This window comes from Ranitomeya variabilis, chromosome 4 (genome assembly GCF_051348905.1).
Source record: "Ranitomeya variabilis isolate aRanVar5 chromosome 4, aRanVar5.hap1, whole genome shotgun sequence".
Classification (NCBI taxonomy): domain Eukaryota; kingdom Metazoa; phylum Chordata; class Amphibia; order Anura; family Dendrobatidae; genus Ranitomeya; species Ranitomeya variabilis.
The window spans coordinates 258,017,841-258,038,037 of record NC_135235.1 but is presented as its reverse complement, the minus strand read 5'-3'; the positions used below and the strand labels follow the sequence as shown (position 1 = coordinate 258,038,037).

Below are 20,197 nucleotides of genomic sequence, written 5' to 3'. Positions count from 1 at the left end.
GCCATATTTATTTATGGTGCTCTGGTTCAGGATCTGCATTAAAACAGATCTGATATGGGGTCTCTATGGGGTCTGGTGTCTGTATTTCACCTGCCAGGGATCACAAGCCTTCATCACTATGGCTGTTGTGAAACTACAACTCCCAGCATTCGTTATCAGGACATTTAAAAGTTGTACTTTTACTCCTATAGCGACGACTAAGGCCGACAGTGTAATGTCTCTATGGATCACCAAACAATTTAATGCTGGGGAGGGGGGTCTGTACCAGATTAGGGGCCTGTAGTTATTTAGGTGGTCTGGACATCCCTTTGCAGAAGTTGGCAGCTATGATTGATGTACAGCCAAATTCCTATAACTCGGCATAACTCAGGAAACTTTATTAATATTCTGTGTTCAGCCAAGAAAAAAAAAAAATACATGCTAGAGGTTTTTCCAAACCTTAAGCAGAAATGAATGCCGGATTATCAGAACGACCCTAAATACTGCGAGCGCCGGATAACAACGTCTAAAGGTTGTGAGATATAAAAATCTCTGCGTTTTATTTCCTGAACTTCAAAGCTCCTCAGATGCTTCTCGGAGATCAGAGACAAGAGCCGGCTCCTCGGTGTAAGGGGAACAATGGGATTATATCTCCAGAATATATTTGGGTCACGAGAGATCTTAGCGTTGCCTAATGCGGCGGCCATTAGCTGGGATGGGAGTCCTGCACATACGAGGCTGCCCCCCCCCCACCCAGACATCAGCACGATGAGAAAGTAGCCACAGTCAATTAATACTTTACATCTCCCCAAGTGGAAAATCTACTTTTGCCATTTTATTTGTGGACAGCAATGACGCAGCTACTTAAAGAAACGTCCGAGAGAGCAGAAAAGTGGCCAGACAGCCCGAATATGCACCTTTAGGCCATGTGCACACGTTGAGTATTTGATGCAGATTTTTCTGCAGCAAAATCCAGGGTTTTGGCAGGAGAAAAGTTCCATAAAACATATGTTTATTTCACGGATTCATTGAGTGAAAAACACTACAAAAATGCTGCAAATTAGAAAAATCGCAATGCTGGTTCAAATCCGTAAGGAAAATAATCAGTGTGCAGGAGAGTTCAGAGACCTCATTCAGTTTGCTGGTGTTTTTTCTGAGTCACAAACGGAGAGAAAAAATGCAGCATATGAATAAAACCTTCGGGCACTCGTATAGGTGGACACGCAGCCTTTTTAGGCAGAGAAGCCATGACGCTTTATAACAAGGCCCATTTGTCATTGTGGCGTTTAGGCCATAGCCCCAGCAGACGCTTCCATTATCATCCCCGGCTGAATGGCCACTTACAGACACCCATCCAGGAGATGCAAGAGGGACCATGACGGCCGGCAAGTAAAGTCGCTGTCATGTTCCTGGAAGTGATCCCTGACTATATGATCCTGGTGTCGGGGGCATTGTCCTTCTGCCACAGGGGAAATAGCTGCCATCACAAGGTATAGTCAATGCCACATTCAAAAATCCGAGACTGTAATTCTCGGACCTTCTGGCACAGATCTGACAGACTGATAGGTCAGGACACCGACCCCTAAATCGCGACCCTCGGATGTGTGAATGAGGCATAAGTCCTACCGTCAAAACCTTCAGAGGAGCCAGGGTGCAGCTAAAAAAGCCTTCCCCACACCAATACTAATACCTCATTTGTCCACTTTTAGGTTTGCTCCTTTGCCCTTGTTTCCGCCTAGACAGTAATGGCCTGGACCTGGTAGTCCGTGGATGGATTATCATTACTTTGGACAGTATCTTTTTACCATAAGTGATTTACTCGTGCGCTTAAAAAAATAAAATGATAAAAACCTTGCAAAGCTTTTTATACACATTGCAGTAAGTACTCCGGCTGCAGACTGATGACTTTCTCAGACCTCTGGACCTGTATGGGTAATTTTGATCCATGACTCGGATCAGAAAATGGACCTGACTGTCTTGGTGGGAAGCATTTAATCCATCAGCGCAGTTTTGCAAATAAAGCTGCTGGAAACTTACAAATCATTAATTAGCAGACCCTTAATGCAGCAAGATTCTGCATATTACGCGCCCCCATAACCTAAGGAGATGACTTGCAGTCAGGATCCGTCAGTCCAGGGAAATATTACATTCAGTAAGACAAATATTCAGTGACATGAAAGAAAAAGGAATAGAATTCTAAGTTTATCGAATTCCCATCTCCAGGGAACAGCACAAGAACCAAGAGGGGGCTTCAGGAGCCCAAGAGGGGGTCTGAAACATTTCTTCCTGATCGCCCCCCCCCCCCATGAGGACAATAGGACGCAGCTCAGACTACAAAGCCCATTGTTCCTCCAGTGTCCACTGCAAACAGCAGGGAGGTTTCCAGCTCGTAAAATAAAACCGCCAACATTCACATCGCAGAGGAAGATGTGCGCAGAAAAAATGAAGTCCTGCAGCGCCATCACACAGGAGGGTGGAACAATGGCCCTGGGTTATATTTCATCAATACAGTCCGACCCCTGAGAGCATCACTATACGCCTCACCCAAGGGTCAGTATCTCCGCAGTGGTGGCCATGTTCTGTCCGGGTATTAAATATCCCTTATGTAGAATAAAGAACAAAATCGCTCTTAGAATAGTCATGTATGATCTCTAAGCAAGCAGGAAACCAAAAGCTGATGATTTTCCTAATGACGCACACCCCAAGTAAAACTCCGGCAATGGACCCAATCTCCTTGGAGGCCATCAGAATCGCTCCATTTCCAAATTAAATGTTTAATCTATATCTATATACACACATATACATACATACATATATACATATATATACACATATGCACATACATACATACACACAGTACAGACCAAAAGTTTAGACAATCCTTCTCATATGAAAATTGTAAATTCACACTGCACTGAAGGCATCAAAACTATGAATTAACACATGTGGAATTATATACTTAACAAAAAAGTGTGAAACAACTGAAAAGATGTCGTATTCTAGGTTCTTCAAAGTAGCCACCTTTTGCTTTGATGACTGCTTTGCACACTCTTGGCATTCTCTTGATGAGCTTCAAGAGGTAGTCACCGGGAATGGTTTTCACTTCACAGGTGTGCCCTGTCAGGTTTAATAAGTGGGATTTCTTGCCTTATAAATGGTGTTGGGACCATCAGTTGTGTTGAGCAGAAGTCTGGTGGATACACAGCTGATAGTCCTACTGAATAGACTGTTAGAATTTGTATTATCGCAAGAAAAAAAGCAGCTAAGTAAAGAAAAACGAGTGGCCATCATTACTTTAAGAAATGAAGGTCAGTCAGTCCGAAAAACTGGGAAAACTTTGAAAGTGTCCCCAAGGGCAGTGGCAAAAACCATCAAGCACTACAAAGAAACTGGCTCACATGAGGACCGCCCCAGGAAAGGAAGATCAAGAGTCACCTCTGCTTCTGAGGATAAGTTTATCCGAGTCACCAGCCTCAGAAATCGCAGGTTAACAGCAGCTCAGATTAGAGACCAGGTCAATGCCACACAGAGCTCTAGCAGCAGACACATCTCTACAGCAACTGTTTAAGAGGAGACTTTGTGCAGCAGGCGTTCATGGTAAAATAGCTGCTAGGAAACCACTGCTAAGGACAGGCAGCAAGCAGAAGAGACTTGTTTGGGCTAAAGAACACAAGGAATGGACATTAGACCAGTGGAAATCTGCGCTTTGGTCTGATGAGTCTAAATTTGAGATCTTTGGTTCCAACCACCGTGTCTTTGTGCGACGCAGAAAAGGTGAACGGATGGATTCTACATGCCTGGTTCCCACAGTGAAGCATGGAGGAGGAGGTGTGATGGTGTGGGGGTGCTTTGCTGGTGACACTGTTGGGGATTTATTCAAAATTGAAGGCATACTGAACCAGCATGGCTACCACAGCATCTTGCAGTGGCATGCTATTCCATCCGGTTTGCATTTAGTTGGACCATCATTTATTTTTCAACAGGACAATAACCTCAAATACACCTCCAGGCTGTGTAAGGGCTATTTGACCAAGAAGGAGAGTGATGGGGTGCTATGCCAGATGACCTGGCCTCCACAGTCACCAGACCTGAACCCAATCGAGATGGTTTGGGGTGAGCTGGACCGCAAAGTGAAGGCAAAAGGGCCAACAAGTGCTAAGCATCTCTGGGAACTCCTTCAAGATTGTTGGAAGAGCATTTCCGGTGACTACTTTTTGAAGCTCATCAAGAGAATGCCAAGAGTGTGCAAAGCAGTCATTAAAGCAAAAGGTGGCTACTTTGAAGAACCTAGAATATAAGACATTACAAAAAAAGTGTGAAACAACTGAAATTAATTAGTTAATCCATAGTTTTGATGCCTTCAGTGTGAATGTACGATTTTCATAGTCATGAAAATACAGAAATACTTTAAATGAGAAGGTGTGTCCAAACTTTTGGTCTGTACTGTGTATGTATGTATGTATGTATGTATGTATGTATGTATGTATGTATGTATGTATGTATGTATGTATGTATGTATGTATGTATGTATGTATGTATATATATATATATATATATATATATATATATATATATATATATATATATATATAACACATATATACACAGTTATATGAAAAAGTTTGGGCACCCCTATTAATCTTAAGCTTAATGTTTTATAAAAATTGGTTTTTTTGCAAAAGCTATTTCAGTTTCATATATCTAATAACTGTTGGACACAGTAATGTTTCTGCCTTGAAATGAGGTTTATTGTACTAACAGAAAATGTGCAATCTGCATTCAAACAAAATTTGACAGGTGCATAAGTATGGGCACCCTTATAATTTTCTTGTTTTAAATACTCCTACCTACTTTTTACGGACTTTACTAAAGCACTTTTTTTGGTTTTGTAACCTCATTGAGCTTTGAACTTCATAGCTAGGTGTATGCAATCATGAGAAAAGCTACTTAAAGTGGCCACTTGCAAGTTGTTCTCCTGTTTTAATCTCCTCTGAAGAGTGGCATCATGGGCTCCTCAAAACAACTGTCAAATGATCTGAAAACAAAGATTACACTGGTCAACAGCATTTTTGGTGCCAACGATATTTCATCGAATTTAGGGTATTTTTGGGGTGCTGATTCTGAATATGTCATCAGTTTTGCCAGATTGGCTCAAGTTTTTGAGATTTTTGGTATCTTATTTATAGCACTTGTTGGTAAATGCGACGCATCATCTCATTAATTTCTTTGGATTAGTACTTGAACTGAGCAGTTCTCAATATAGTTTTGTGTTAATTAGTGTTCTAAAAGTTTGTTCATAGCTTGATTTTTGCACTAACTTTATGTTGTTGTCTGTTTTCCAGTGAAAAGCATGAACTCATCAAGAAGAAGTTGTCTTAACGATCCAGACTCATTCTGTTACATTTGTGGTGAATACACACTGCCAAAACATAGAAGAAACATAACAGACTTCGTAAAAAAAAGTGTATTTTGCCTATTTTGGGGTTATGCTTGGGGACCAAGACAAGTTTTGGGCACCACACATAGTGTGCAAAGCATGTATCGAATTATTACGAAAATGGAGCAAAGGACAAAGAAAAAGCTTCAAATTTGGTGTTCCAATGGTGTGGAGAGAGCCAAAAAATCATCATGATGACTGTTATTTATGGTAAACACAGGTACAGGCACATCTTCACAATGAGGGACAGGCCTTCTTGCAGATTCCATGTTACTCCCATTTTCGTTTCTTATGCTTATTGAATCCTTGTACTTGCACTGCACAGAAATAACAGTCATCATGATGATTTTTTGGCTCTCTCCACACCATTGGAACACCAAATTTGAAGCTTTTTCTTTGTCCTTTGCTCCATTTTCGTAATAATTCGATACATGCTTTGCACACTATGTGTGGTGCCCAAAACTTGTCTTGGTCCCCAAGCATAACCCCAAAATAGGCAAAATACACTTTTTTTTACGAAGTCTGTTATGTTTCTTCTATGTTTTGGCAGTGTGTATTCACCACAAATGTAACAGAATGAGTCTGGATCGTTAAGACAACTTCTTCTTGATGAGTTCATGCTTTTCACTGGAAAACAGACAACCATAAAGTTAGTGCAAAAATCAAGCTATGAACAAACTTTTAGAACACTAATTAACACAAAACTATATTGAGAACTGCTCAGTTCAAGTACTAATCCAAAGAAATTAATGAGATGATGCGTCGCATTTACCAACAAGTGCTATAAATAAGATACCAAAAATGTCAAAAACTTGAGCCAATCTGGCAAAACTGATAGCATATTCAGAATCAGCACCCCAAAAATACCCCAAATTCATTAAAATATTTTGGACACCAGAAAAAAAAATTTTTTTTGTTGACCTGTGTTATTCGACATAGTTATTCAGGGGAAGGATACAAAAAGCTGTCTAAGAGATTTAACCTGTCAATTTCCACTGTGAGGAACATAGTAATGAAATGGAAGAGCAAAGGTACAGTTCTTGTTAAGGCCAGAAGTGGCAGGCCAAGAAAAACATCAAAAAGGCAGAGAAGAAGAATGGTGAGATCAGTCAAGGACAATCCTCAGACCACCTCCAGAGAGTTGCAGCATCAACTTGCTGCAGATGGTGTCACTGTGCATCGGTCAACTATACAACGCACTTTGCACAAGGAGAAGCTGTATGGGAGAGTGATGCGAAAGAAGCCGTTTCTGCAAGCACGCCACAAACAGAGTCGGCTGAGGTATGCAAAAGCACATTTGGAGAAGCCAATTTCTTTTTGGAAGAAGGTCCTGTAGACTGATGAAACCAAGATTGAGTTGTTTGGTCACACAAAAAGGCGTTATGCATGGCGGCAAAAAAACACAGCATTCCAGGAAAAACACTCGCTACCCACAGTAAAATTTGGTGGAGGTTCCATCATGCTTTGGGGCTGTGTGGCCAATGCCGGCACCGGGAATCTTGTTAAAGTTGTGGGACGCATGGATTCCTCTCAGTATCAGCAGTTTCTTGACAATAATGTTCATGAATCAGTGACAAAGTTGAAGTTACGCAGGGGATGGATCTTTCAGCAAGACAATGATCCAAAACACCGCTCCAAATCTACTCAGGCATTTATGCAAAGGAACAATTACACTGTTCTGGAATGGCCATCCCAGTCCCCAGACCTGATTATCATTGAACATCTGTGGGATCATTTGAAGAGGGCTGTCCATGCTCGGCGACCATCAAACTTAACTGAACTGGAATTGTTTTGTAAAGAGGAATGGTCAAAAATACCTTCATCCAGGAACTCATTAAAAGCTACAGGAAGTGACTAGAGGCTGTTATTTTTGCAAAAGGAGGATCTACTAAATATTAATGTCACTTTTCTGGTGAGGTGCCCATACTTATGCACCTGTCAAATTTTGTTTGAATGCAGATTGCACATTTTCTGTTAGTACAATAAACCTTATTTCAAGGCAGAAACATTACTGTGTCCAACAGTTATTAGATATGTGAAACTGAAATAGCTGTTGCAAAAAAAAAACCAATTTTTATAAAACATCAAGCTGAAGATTAATAGGGGTGCCCAAACTTTTTCATATAACTGTATATATATATATATATATATATATATATATATATATATATATATATATATACACACATATACATACATACACATACATGTACAAAAATTTATATTTTTTATTAAACTTTGAAAATATTCCATTATTCAGATTGCAAATTACAATATTCCTAGCAAAGAAAAACTGTTCCCTGCCCCATCTCCGCCAGCGCCTGGCACTACATATTAATATCTGTGCCCGCGGGAGGCGATTTCTCACCTGCCGAGAGCAGCTCGTGTTCTGTCAATGACCCGGCTGGTGGTTTGTGACGCAGGAAGCTGAGAGGACAGAAGAGATCTACTACATGGAGGCCATCATTAATGCCCACCCCTTCCCTTACCCTCACCTCCCCCACAGCCATAAGTAGCCGCTCTGATTTCCCATCTTCCGTTTATTCAGTAGCAGCCTTATGTAACACATACACGAGCCATTAGGACTGCGGAGCAAACGAGTGACTATTACAGTATACGGGGGACTCCATGGCAACCGTCCCTCCACATATTTCCAGGGCAAGAGAAATAAATGGATTTTACTAGTCGTGAGCAATTCAGCCGACTCCATCAATGCAGCATGAAATAATCACCAAGAATGACAAAAATGCAGAAAAAAATTTTGTAAAAACTTTAGCCTTGTATTTACAGAATGACGTTTTCCCAGGAAACTAAATATGGTAATTTCTAAAGAACAATATTTATATAAAAAATGTTTTCCTTGTGTAAATGCCGCAGTTCTCCTGAATCCGCCATTATTTGTTTTATGTACCCGCACTTCTTTGTTTTTGAGATATGACCCCTATTCCCTATCAATCCAGTCTTGTTAGCCAAGTGGGTGTGGTCCTTTTTAGTATACAAGCTGCCCACTAATAATCAGGCTCCATTCACACATCACGGTCTGTGCTCAGATGTGTGAATCCAGCCTTATTCTCCATTAAAAGAGATTAGAATTTTCCTTATTTATCATGCTGAGACAAAGGGCTTGCAAAAACAAGCAACTTTGCAATTCTCTGCTCGTTGCCTAGGTTACCAGCCACCGCTGATGTTTATCAGAGGTATCCTGTGTCTCATAGGCAAGGAGCACAGCACCTGCAAGCTCTCTGATATACAGCTTGCTAATGCAGCTCTGAAACTGGTTGGGTCCCGACATCCCCAGTGCCCCCCAGTGCCTCCCGTGCTCCCCCAATGCTGCAGAGACTAAGCTGCCTCTGTTCCCAGCTCTGGACAGAGTGCAGCACGGACCAGCGGCAGTGCTTCCATGCTGACAGCCGAAAATGACGATCGCCAGGAGCTCACCGCTGCCCTACAGCACGTAAGAAGCCAGGACGGCTAGGGATTGATCTTAAAAAAATCCTTTTAAGTCAGAAGCCACATAAGGGTTTTATTGAGCGTGTCCACTGCACAGAACTATAGCTTTGTTACACTGTGGCAGTGCAGAACGGAGTTCTTGATTTTGCTGCAGCGCCTGCGCTGGAGGAACCATCACAAGGCGATCACTAAAATCAACGAGAAACCAATATGCTTTTTAATGGATGCCAGGGGTCTTCTGGAGCAGAAGACAATAATTGAGGAGACGCTTTAATTACAGAAAGTCACTAAATAAACAATCGCTTATCTGTTCTGCCCACATCGATGCCACATATGACCACCAGATCTTAGAGATGCCACATATACCCACCAGATCTCAGATGCCATATATACCCACCAGATCTCAGAGATGCCATATACACCCACCAGATCTCAGAGATGCCATATACACCCACCAGATCTCAGATGCCACATACACCCACCAGATCTCAGATATGCCATATATACTCACCAGATCTTAGAGATGCCATATATACCCATCAGTTCTCAGATGCCATATACACCCACCAGATCTCAGAGGTGCCATTTATTCCCACCAGATCTCAGAGGTGCCACATATACCCACCAGATCTCAGATGCCTTATATACCCACCAGATCAGATATGCCACATATACCCACCAGATCAGATATGCCACATATACCCACCAGATCTCAGATGCCATATATACCCACCAGATCTCAGATGCCACATATACCCACCAGATCTCAGAGCTGCCACATATACCCACCAGATCTCAGAGCTGCCATATATACCCACAAGATCTCAGAGCTGCCACATATACCCACCAGATTCAGAGATGCCACATATACCCACCAGATTCAGAGATCCCATATATACCCACCAGATCTCAGAGCTGCCATATATACCCACCAGATCTCAGAGATGCCATATACACCAACCAGATCTCAGATGCCACATACACCCACCAGATCTCAGATATGCCATATATACTCACCAGATCTTAGAGATGCCATATATACCCATCAGTTCTCAGATGCCATATACACCCACCAGATCTCAGAGGTGCCATTTATTCCCACCAGATCTCAGAGGTGCCACATATACCCACCAGATCTCAGATGCCTTATATACCCACCAGATCAGATATGCCACATATACCCACCAGATCAGATATGCCACATATACCCACCAGATCTCAGATGCCATATATATATCCACCAGATCTCAGATGCCACATATACCCACCAGATCTCAGAGCTGCCACATATTCCCACCAGATCTCAGAGCTGCCATATATACCCACAAGATCTCAGAGCTGCCACATATACCCACCAGATTCAGAGATGCCACATATACCCACCAGATTCAGAGATCCCATATATACCCACCAGATCTCAGAGCTGCCATATATACCCACCAGATCTCAGATATGCCACATATACCCCCCAGATCTCAGAGCTGCCATATATACCCACCAGATCTCAGAGCTGCCATATATACCCACCAGATCTCAGAGGTGCCACATATACCCCCCAGATATCAGAGGTGCCATATATACCCCCCAGATCTCAAAGCTGCCACATATACTCACCAGATTCAGAGATCCCATATATACCCACCAGATCTCAGAGCTGCCACATATACCCACCAGATCTCAGAGGTGCCACACATACCCACCAGATCTCAGATTATACAGAACACCGCACAACTGAGATCAGCACAAGGAAACAGCGTGGAGTGTGAACAATGGCTCTGCTCCTGGTAGTTGGAATAATACAGTTTTTCTTGCTGTCCTGGCATTTGGATGTGAAGAATTTGACCTCTAAAAGGGAGTGTAAGGGAATGAACCTGTGAGGAGCGGTGGTGGGGGGCTGGGAGGCGAGACAAAGAGTGAAGCCCCCTCCTTGTGTGGAGAGCAGCAGATGAGGTCATTCCGACATCCAAGAGATTCAGGATTTTCCCCCTAAACTTTGCAGAGAGCAGGACGTTCTCCTCTGTGGTAATTTGCCGTCTGTGCAGCCGACATCGCATGCGTTTCACGGAGGCAGACAACAGAACACTGAAAAAGTGCCGCCATATAAGAGTCCGTTATGCCGCGCACATCAGACAGTTTCCTATCCAGCGCTGATAGTACAAATGGCTGCTGCTCGGCTGCCACCCAGCTTTCCAAAGATACAGAATGGCAAAAAAAACGAATGTGTAGGTCCCCCCTCCCCAACTGACCTGTACATGAGGACATGATCAGCGCTGAAATCAGGCACCCACAATATTATAGGAAATCCACACTGGTCAAAAAGGCGCAGATTCGGCCCAAAGCGGGAACGTGGGGCCTGTACAGATTGGGCTATTATCAGACAACGGGTGTGCTGGCCTCCGTGCCGACTGGAAATGGCCCCTAAAAATGTCAGGATCGGACATTTCACATATTGGCTGATCAAATACAAGGTCTCAGGGGAGGAAGATCAGAAAGCACCGACACGTGCACTGCACAATGAGCGCTGCTCCGGCTGTGACCGAGGAAGCCATCATCTTCCTATAAAGCCTATAAATACGGGCCGTGCCTCTCATCCCACGGCGGGGCCTCTCCAGACACGCAGCCTTGTTTATGGAGATACTGGGTGGATCCTTCTGTGTTTCTCTTTCTTCTTCTTGTTGCTACATGAAGGGGCCCCAGTATATGGTGGCGATCTGTCCTCTGCATGCTGCCCTAATGCGCACATGCCAGGCCTGAAAGGGAATCTACCACCAGGTCTTTCGCTGCCCTGAGAGCAGCATGATGTATGGACAGAGACCCTGATTCCAGCGATGTGTCGCTTACTGAGCTACTTGCTTTTGATTTGATAAAATCACTTTTCACTGCTGCAGATCTAGCAGAACTCTGAATGCTGAGCTGTGTATAACCCCACCCACTGTGTACACTGTGCATAGGCAGAAAGCTGCCAATCAGTGGTGGCGGCAGGGTTATGCAGAGCACTTGAGGACTACATGGCAGAAAACAACTAATCCTCTTGCCATAAAATCAGTTTTATCAGCAGAAGATTATCTAAATTACAGCAAGCAGCCCAGTAAGTGAACATCGCTGGAATCAGAGTCTCAGATGAAGAGGCAAAAACCTGCTGACAAATTCCCTTTAAATGTATTAAATCTCAAGTCTATGTTAGCCTTCCATGTGAACAGGATCATCACTGTGGTGTTCATAGCAATGAGCGCTAAATGTGATCCTTACGATCATGAAATGGGGCCCTGTAATACTATCTCTGGGGCCAAATGTGAACAGTCAGCAAAAAAATAAGTCATCATATGGATCCTGGCACTTATGCCATTCCTATAAGGCTGGGTGCACGCAGTCAGGAACCGGCAGCGCTTTGGACGAAGCACATGTCCGCCGCCGGCTTTTGGACGCAGGTGATTCAGCATGTGTTCACTGAATACAGAAACCTGTTATATGAGTTGGTAATTACCAGGACATCAGTAATTATACGTCGTTCATGACACATACTGCACATGACGCACTCACAGCAGGAACAGAAGAGTCCAAATTCTGCAAAAAAAAAAATTACCTAATAGGAGATTAGTAAAATGTGTCATTTAGGAGTCTGAGCCTCGCTGGACCAAAGGAGGAAACCAGGAGTATAGAGCCTGGCGAGGGACCCAGGCAATGATGGAAGGAAAGCAGCAGGAGATCGGTGAGGTGACTACATCCTATTTTATTCTGAAAGGTTTTAAAAAAAAAGTTAAGAATGGACAATCCCTTTAAATCAAACCATGCACTGATGAATGTGTAAAGGAAATGCTACCCAGTCTATGGCCTGATCTTGGCACGACCAACAAATAGAACAGGATACGGAGCCATAGTGTGGATAGTAAGACGTCTCCATGTTATGGAGGCCATGTGAAAGCAGCCCTACAGATGTCAGACCTGGATCACCCCACAGTTAGAGAGAACTGAACGTCGTCCTATCATTTGGTTCTTGATGTTGTGGGCGTCAGAGGGGGGTATTCCAGTCTCATCACATCTATAACAGCAACCTCAGATTCCACACAGATATCCCACATGCCACGAGGAATGAAGGACACAGATCTGGGAGACGAATGATGGGAATTCCACATGTGCAAATGTTAATGCCGAGGAACGCAGAGAAGGAGCGGCTCCCACCGCAGATTATTAGAGGCGCCCCGCCTGTCAGGATACACCGCCACCAACCACCGGACGTCCAAAGAGTATCGTAGTCCAAGAGCCACCAACCGATCACGGATCCGTTATCTAATAGGAGGCACTGAGCAGATGCCCATTTCCTGTTTTTGGATATTTTGCTAAATGTAACAAATCGACAAGAGAAAATATTTACAACTGTAACAAAATGTAGAATGATTGCAGATCCAGGTCACAGTCACTCCAGAGAACCGGCACAATTACACTTCATTTATGTCGCTGGCATCCAACATCAGCCTGATCCCGTCCGTACAATCGCTGCGATGCCACAGTCAATACTGGTCGCAGCATCCAAGTGATTAGGTATCTAAGAAGCCAATAGCCCCGGCCTTAGGGTGTGAGCAGACGATCCGGAAGTAGCAGCGCTATGGACACATCGCATGTCCGCTGCATCCTAAGCGCTGTTGCCTATTGACCGCAGATGATTCCGCGTGTGATCACTGAACCGTGCAGATTCACAGCGTCCAATACATTCTACACTATATGGGTGACATTTCTCTTACGGAGAATGAGCATCGCCACAAGAAAAGTAGACACGCTGCAGTCTGGAAAGATGCGCCCCATGTCCGTCTCCATGGGAGAGCAGCAGGCGCCCGTGGACACAAAGTGGGACGGGATTTCATGAAATCCACTATGCTGTAAGATCTGGCTGCTGCTGGTTGGATGTTGCACAAGTTCATTGCGTCCAACCCGCAGAGTTTACTGGTCGCCTGCACATACTCTTAGGCCTCATTCAGACATCCACTTATCATCCATAAAACACGTACCCCCCATGATAGTCTATGGGGCAGTTCACATGTCCAGGTTTGATCTGAGTCATGAATCAGAGTAATCTGTACATGTCTGCGGTGAAAATCATGGAGAGCGGACGGACGCCATCTATGCACGGCCTATGAAAAAAACTCAAAGAAACAAAAGACGTGCGCACTGTTAAGCCTAAGCTTCCTGTTTCACCTCCCTTCGGCTTAGGAGCGTAAGTTACTACCACTACGGACCAAGGGTGCTCATTCAGAAAATAGCTGATCCACATGAACGAATAGAAGAAAAAGAAGAGCACTCACCATCCGTGTGTTGAGTCCGGTCTTTATTAAAGTGGCTTTACAATAAAAAGCAGAGCATGGCAGGGAGATACAATGGAGGGACGACAGCCGTTTCGCGCTCCTGTGATCGGACCCGTTGAAGCGCAGGAGCGCGAAACGGCCGTCGTCCCTCCAGCGCTCCTGCGCTTCAACGGGTCCGATCACAGGAGCGCGAAACGGCTGTCGTCCCTCCATTGTATCTCCCTACCATGCTCTGCTTTTTATTGTAAAGCCACTTTAATAAAGACCGGACTCAACACACGGTTGGTGAGTGCTCTTCTTTTTCTTCTATTCGTTCATATGCACGGCCTATGTGCTGTCCGTATTTATCCGTGTAATGGATGGGAGAAGCTTTGGCAATCACCGCTGGTAAAAACAGACCAAACACTGATGAAAATCGGATCCAAAACACTGACAGAAACCAGTCAGCTCAAACACGTACGAGAAAAAAAAAGGCCATCTGCCATCTTACTGCACCGACTAAGTTATCGCTATTCCAAGGCACCAACCGCATCGCAAGGACGCAGCGCGGAGCCACCTGACTACGAGCCAAGCACAAGAAGGTAAAAAGGTCGGTAAAGATGCACCACGTTTATCATCCTGTATCATCGTAATTAGCAGCACCCAGTCTGCGAGGCGTTTTACATGGGACTGCAGGTACATCTAGTGCATTATCGCTCTGCTTTCCAGAAGTGGTGAACACATCAGTTCCTTTCCGCCGATGGATGACGAGGCGGGTGACTCACGGACGACGGCGGGTGACGCCAGTGAGAGATCCTGCCTAATAACTCATCAGTATTCTGTGATTTCTGCCCATCAGATTCTTCCTTCCGTCATTCTGTCTCCATAGAAACTGGTCAGTGACATCACAGTCGGGCACTTGTGTCTGGCAGAGATGTGAGCTGCAGCAGCGCCGGGCACTGGTCCTCGCACGCGGGGGAATCGCTGGAGCCACCAGCAGCCGCGCAGATGCTGGGGAACTTTCATACGCAAAGTGACCGTCCTGCTGCAAATCTGCGCTCATCAGAGCCGAGCCGAGTGTGTCACTAATGAAAATACAGTGGGTCCGTCTGCAGTCCTATGTAAATCCAGGCAACAAACCATGAGCGGTGTCACTAAATGCACACCTACAAATACAGCAGAGCCGAGCTCATCACCGAGCGACATTCGCACCACGTCACGGACGTGTCCGGCCTTTGGTATAAATAGTGCTGTGATGTCACCAACGCCCTAAATATGTAGCTGGCCTTACACAGGACTGCAGGTATTCCCGTCGCCTTATATCAGTCATGATCTATTAGCCACCGATATACCAAACACAGCTCTGTCCGGCCACACAATCCGATGTAGCAGAGGCGAAGGCGCTGTCGTTAGATCATTTTTTCCGCACGTTGGGATCAATAACCGGAATTACCTGCAGTCCTATCCGAAGCCGCGGGGATTTATCGATTCCTCATTGTTATATAGATCAGAGCCGGGTAGAAGCTGACATCATACGGAGCAGCGCCAAGAGGCAACCCTGGATCTGCTACATCTGTAGGCCAAACCTCCCCATTATGGAGACTCATCTACACGGACAGATGCGAGATCCGTACGAGGCACGTCCATCAGTCGATCCATCTCGCTTCCGGTGAGTTCTGTTACCGGCGGTGACATCACAGGTCGGCCGGTGGCTGATAACAGCGGAGGGATGTGACAGGGAGGCCAGGGCCACGCACAGAGCTGCCATCTTGGGCTCTCGTCACATAATATGGCTGCTGGAGCTGCCGAGATCCTGGCCGGCAGACGTCGGCTCACACGTCGAGGAGGGGGACAGCGAGCAGCAGCGACGCAGGCAGAAAACGCACCAGCACCCAAAGACGTGCATCCGTCAGCGCTAATCACGGAGGGTTAATCCAGCAGCTCACTGAGCCGAGAAGGGGTTAATATATCAACAGCGACATCCCTGGATACCGGCACTGAAGGTGTTAACAGATTGCGGCCATTACTCCATGGAGAAAGGGTTAATAGCTCCCCCAAGGAAACGCAGGGAGAAGCCGCAGCTGACGCCCTGTTGTGTCTGCAGACCCCCAGCACAGAAGACAGACCACCACCCTCCAGATCCACCTCTGCAGGGGGAGGCAGGCAGGGGTTACATGGGAGGACCCCAACCTGTACCAGCCATGATGTCATCACCCGGCAGTGACGTCACACTCTGCACCCATCCATTATCACAGCACAATAATAACCCTCCCCGCCTCCTGGGGACACAGCTGTCAGCACTATCGTGACATAGAAGATTTCCCACAACAGAGGTGACGGCCTCCTCCCGCAGTGACGTCCCCTGATGTCACCCTGCTGAGCTCCAGTCAGGATGCCACACCCCGGCCGCTATCCCGATTCTCTTCAGCGATAGGACGAGCGGTCGCGACTTACCGTGGGCTGGGACAGTCATCCAACAGAAGGGAGCCCCGCCATGGAGTTACCGGGGGCACCGAGAGGACTGAGGCCGGGGTGTGCTGTAGTGTGAGGGTTTCCTGACCCGCCCGGGGCCCGATGCTTCCTCCTCGGCGGTCTAGCTCTAACTGAGGCCCCTATGCCGAGTGAAGACAGCGCCGGGACAGACGTTCTGCGTCGCATGGCTGACAGAGGAAGCATCCAATCGCTGCGCGCGGTACGCAAACAGCAGCCAGTCAGATTTAGGGAAGACGGAGGGGCGTGGCGTTAGGATGACGTCGGCGGCTGCGGAGATTGAGAATGAGTCCACTGAGACCCCTAGCGGTGAGTGTGAGGAATGCAGGAGAGTTGCAGCATCAGCACCAGAAGAGGAGGAGGAAGGAGCTGCACAGAGCAGCCGGGAGGAAGAGGCAAGAGGAAGAGACACGGGTGCAGCTGGCAAGAGTTAGAGACACGGGTGCAGCCGGGAGGAAGAGGCAAGAGGAAGAGACACGGGTGCAGCCGGGAGGAAAAGGCAAGAGGAAGAGACACGGGTGCAGCCGGGAGGAAAAGGCAAGAGGAAGAGACACAGGTGCAGCCGGGAGGAAGAGGCAAGAGGAAGAGACACGGGTGCAGCCGGGAGGAAGAGGCAAGAGGAAGAGACACGGGTGCAGCCGGGAGGAAGAGGCAAGAGGAAGAGACAAGTGCAGCTAGGAGGAAGAGACAAGAGGAAGAGCACGGAGCAGCTGGCAGGAAGAGGCACACAGCTACCAGGAAGAGGAGATAGAGCAGCTGGGAGGAAGAGGCAAGAGGAAGAGTTACAGGGGCAGCTAAGAGGAAGAGGCACAAAGCTGTCAGTAGGAAGAGATAGAGCAGCCGGGAGTAAGAGACAAGAGGAAGAGGCACGGGAGCAAGGAAAAGGCACAGAGCATCCGGGAGGAAGAGGCAAAAGGAATAGGCACAGAGCAGCGAATAGGAAGAGGAAAGATGCACAGAGCAGGCAGGAGGGAGAGGCAGGAGGAAGACGCAGAGAGCAGCCAGAAGGGAGGCAGGATGAAGAGTCACAAACAAGCTGGAAGGAAGGGATACAGAGGAGCTGGGAGCAAGAGGTAGAAAGAAGAGACACAGAGCAGCCGGGAAGAATAGGCACAGAGCAGGGAAGAAGCACACAGCATCCAGGAGGAAGGGGCAAGAGGAAGAGGCACGCAGCAGGAGAGAGGAAGAGGCAGAGAAAGACAGAGCAGCTGGGAAGGAGAGTCAAGAGGCACAGAGCAGGGAAGAAGCACACAGCATCCGGGAGGAAGGGGCAAGAGGAAGAGGCATAAGCTGCCAGGAGGAAGAGGCACAGAGCAGGAGAGAGGAAGAGGCAGGAGAAAGAATCACAGAGCAACTGGGAGGAAGGGGCTCAGTGCAGCCAGGAGGAAGAGGCACGAGGAAGTAGGACTGAGAAGGCAGGGAGAAAGTGGCACAGAGCAGGCAGAAGGAAAAGACACAGAGAAGAGGCAGGAGAAGAGGCACAGAGCAGCCGGGAAGAAGAGGCAGCGAAAGAGGCACAGAACAGCCAATAGAAAGAGGCAGGAAGAGAGCCAGAGCAACCAGAAGGAGGAGGTAGGAGGAAGAGGCAAGAGGAAGAGTCATAAAGCAGCTGAGAGAAATAGGCAAGAGGAAGAAGCACAGAGCAGCTGGGAGAAAAAGAGAGGAGGAAGAGACACAGAGCAGCCATGAGGATAAGACACCGAGCAGGTAGGAAGAAGTGACATGGAGCAGACAGGAGGAAGAGAGGCAGTGGAGAGACACAAAGTGCAATAGTCTTATCCTAGCAATACAGAGTACGTAAGTATATTGAACGCTCACCTGGCAGGAAGAGGCACAGAGCAGCCAGAAGGAAGCGACACAGCAGGCGGAAGGAAGAGGCAGAAGAAAGACGACTCAGGAAGTCCAGCCAGATGAAAGAGTCTGGAATAAGAGGCACAGAGCAGGCGGCAGCCAGAAGCAGGAGAAGCTGCAGTATCATAGACCGCCATTTCTACATCAGGTGTATTTGGACATAAGATCTCTGTATAGCGGAAAGGCCAGGAGGTCAGACAATTGGAGCAAAACAGGACAGCAGGCACTGGCAGTCATGGTGTAGTCTAAACCTAAGTTGCCCTTGATACTTACATGATGCGGCTCTTTCCCACTTTTCACCACACACAATGGGCGACCCTAACTACACACTATAGCGCCCATCACCATCACCCGCTGTTATGGGCCATAGCAGGGTTTCAGCATCTCACAGACTGGTACGGTTCTCTCTGACTTTCTGTTCACAGCAATTTCAAGTTTTACCCCTTGGAGAAATGAAGAACCTGATGTTTAATTCTTGTCTTTAGTATTCTTGAACTGCAATCAGTCTGGCATTGGCTAAAGTGAGTCTAGGGATATTCCAACACCGTTCACTTCTGCATCGGAGGTGAGTAGCGCTGCTGTTGTAATGTCTGGAGATCCCATGTGTGCACATATCCCGGCAGGTAAGTATTGATCACCTGTCCCATACATTAGAATAGGCTGATGCACAATACTTGCCCGATTGTGCTTGTCCTAGCAAATTTCTGTACACGTGGCATCCTGGTGCCTGAACGACCCATTACCCCAGCATTATGAAAGTAGGCACCGACTGGGTGAAGGTACACTGCTGGTAATGTGCAGTTAGAAATGCAGGAGTGATTAATGGGAAAGAGGTCAGTATTCACAATAAACAGGAACAAAGAGATATCACAAAACTAGGTTGGTGGACCACAAAAATAATTAAGAATAAATCCAAAAATCTAGAAGAAAGTAGAGTCCAGTAGCACAGCTAAAGGCAAGGTCAGAGTCTGGGTCACACACAAGTTAACTAGGTCACATAGTGGTAACCTAATGGTCTAGGACCAAATCCCCCTAAATGTCACAATAGCATGCAGGGCTGGTAGTCACATCTGCAATCATACTATCCTCACTGGAGGAGCGAGCCACAGAGCCTCTTCCTTCTGATGTCCCAAGCAGCACCCAGACACCTTCTTGACCATGACAGTACATTTCCCAAGTATATGCAGAAGCTTTGATCCAGGACTACACGACCCTTGTGCCATGGCGCATGAAGAAACTGCAAAGCCGGCGTAAGGAAACTCATAGGCAATGCAACCATCGTCGGCTGGGCATTTGCCACAAGTAGAAACGTTCCCCCTTAGACCACGTCTGAGGCCTCTCATCCAGTCAAATCGGACCTCTTACTTTGCACTAATGAGGGGCAAACACGTGTCTGCAAATGGAGGGTCTGGTTTGGCTTAAGTTATGTGGCAAGGCTCTTTTAAGAAGACGATATTGACTTTTAAGATGGCTACTTCCGATAGATGGCGCCAAGGTTCAAGTCTTCTTCCTCTCTGAAGAGGCTACTTGCACATGGTGCATGACGGAACGAACTCAATAGGCAATTCATACTGACCAAACATCCATCCACAGGTATCAGAGGAGGCAGGGTGCGACAAAAAGGTCTCCCCCCTACCACTAATACACCAGCGTGACAAAGAGGGTCATCCATCCACAGGTATCAGGGTGCACCAAAAAAGGCCTTCCCCCTACC

The 20,197-nt window shown here is 46.5% G+C and overlaps 1 protein-coding gene and 1 long non-coding RNA gene across 2 annotated transcripts in view; one reads left to right on the top strand and one right to left on the bottom strand.

Annotated features, from left to right (window-relative positions):
* The window catches only part of KIF1B (kinesin family member 1B), a 141,602-nt gene extending 124,833 nt beyond the window's left edge, over positions 1-16,769 (bottom strand). Inside the window, exon 1 of the mRNA XM_077249654.1 lies at positions 16,597-16,769. The gene's annotated coding sequence lies outside the window, so the exon portion shown is untranslated. The remainder of the gene's footprint in view (positions 1-16,596) is intronic.
* On the top strand, positions 14,828-19,027 carry LOC143764249 (uncharacterized). Its single transcript, XR_013213124.1, has 3 exons — positions 14,828-15,445; positions 15,649-15,811; positions 18,969-19,027. It is a non-coding gene; the product is annotated as an uncharacterized LOC143764249 (long non-coding RNA).
* The last annotated feature ends 1,170 nt before the right edge of the window (positions 19,028-20,197 follow it).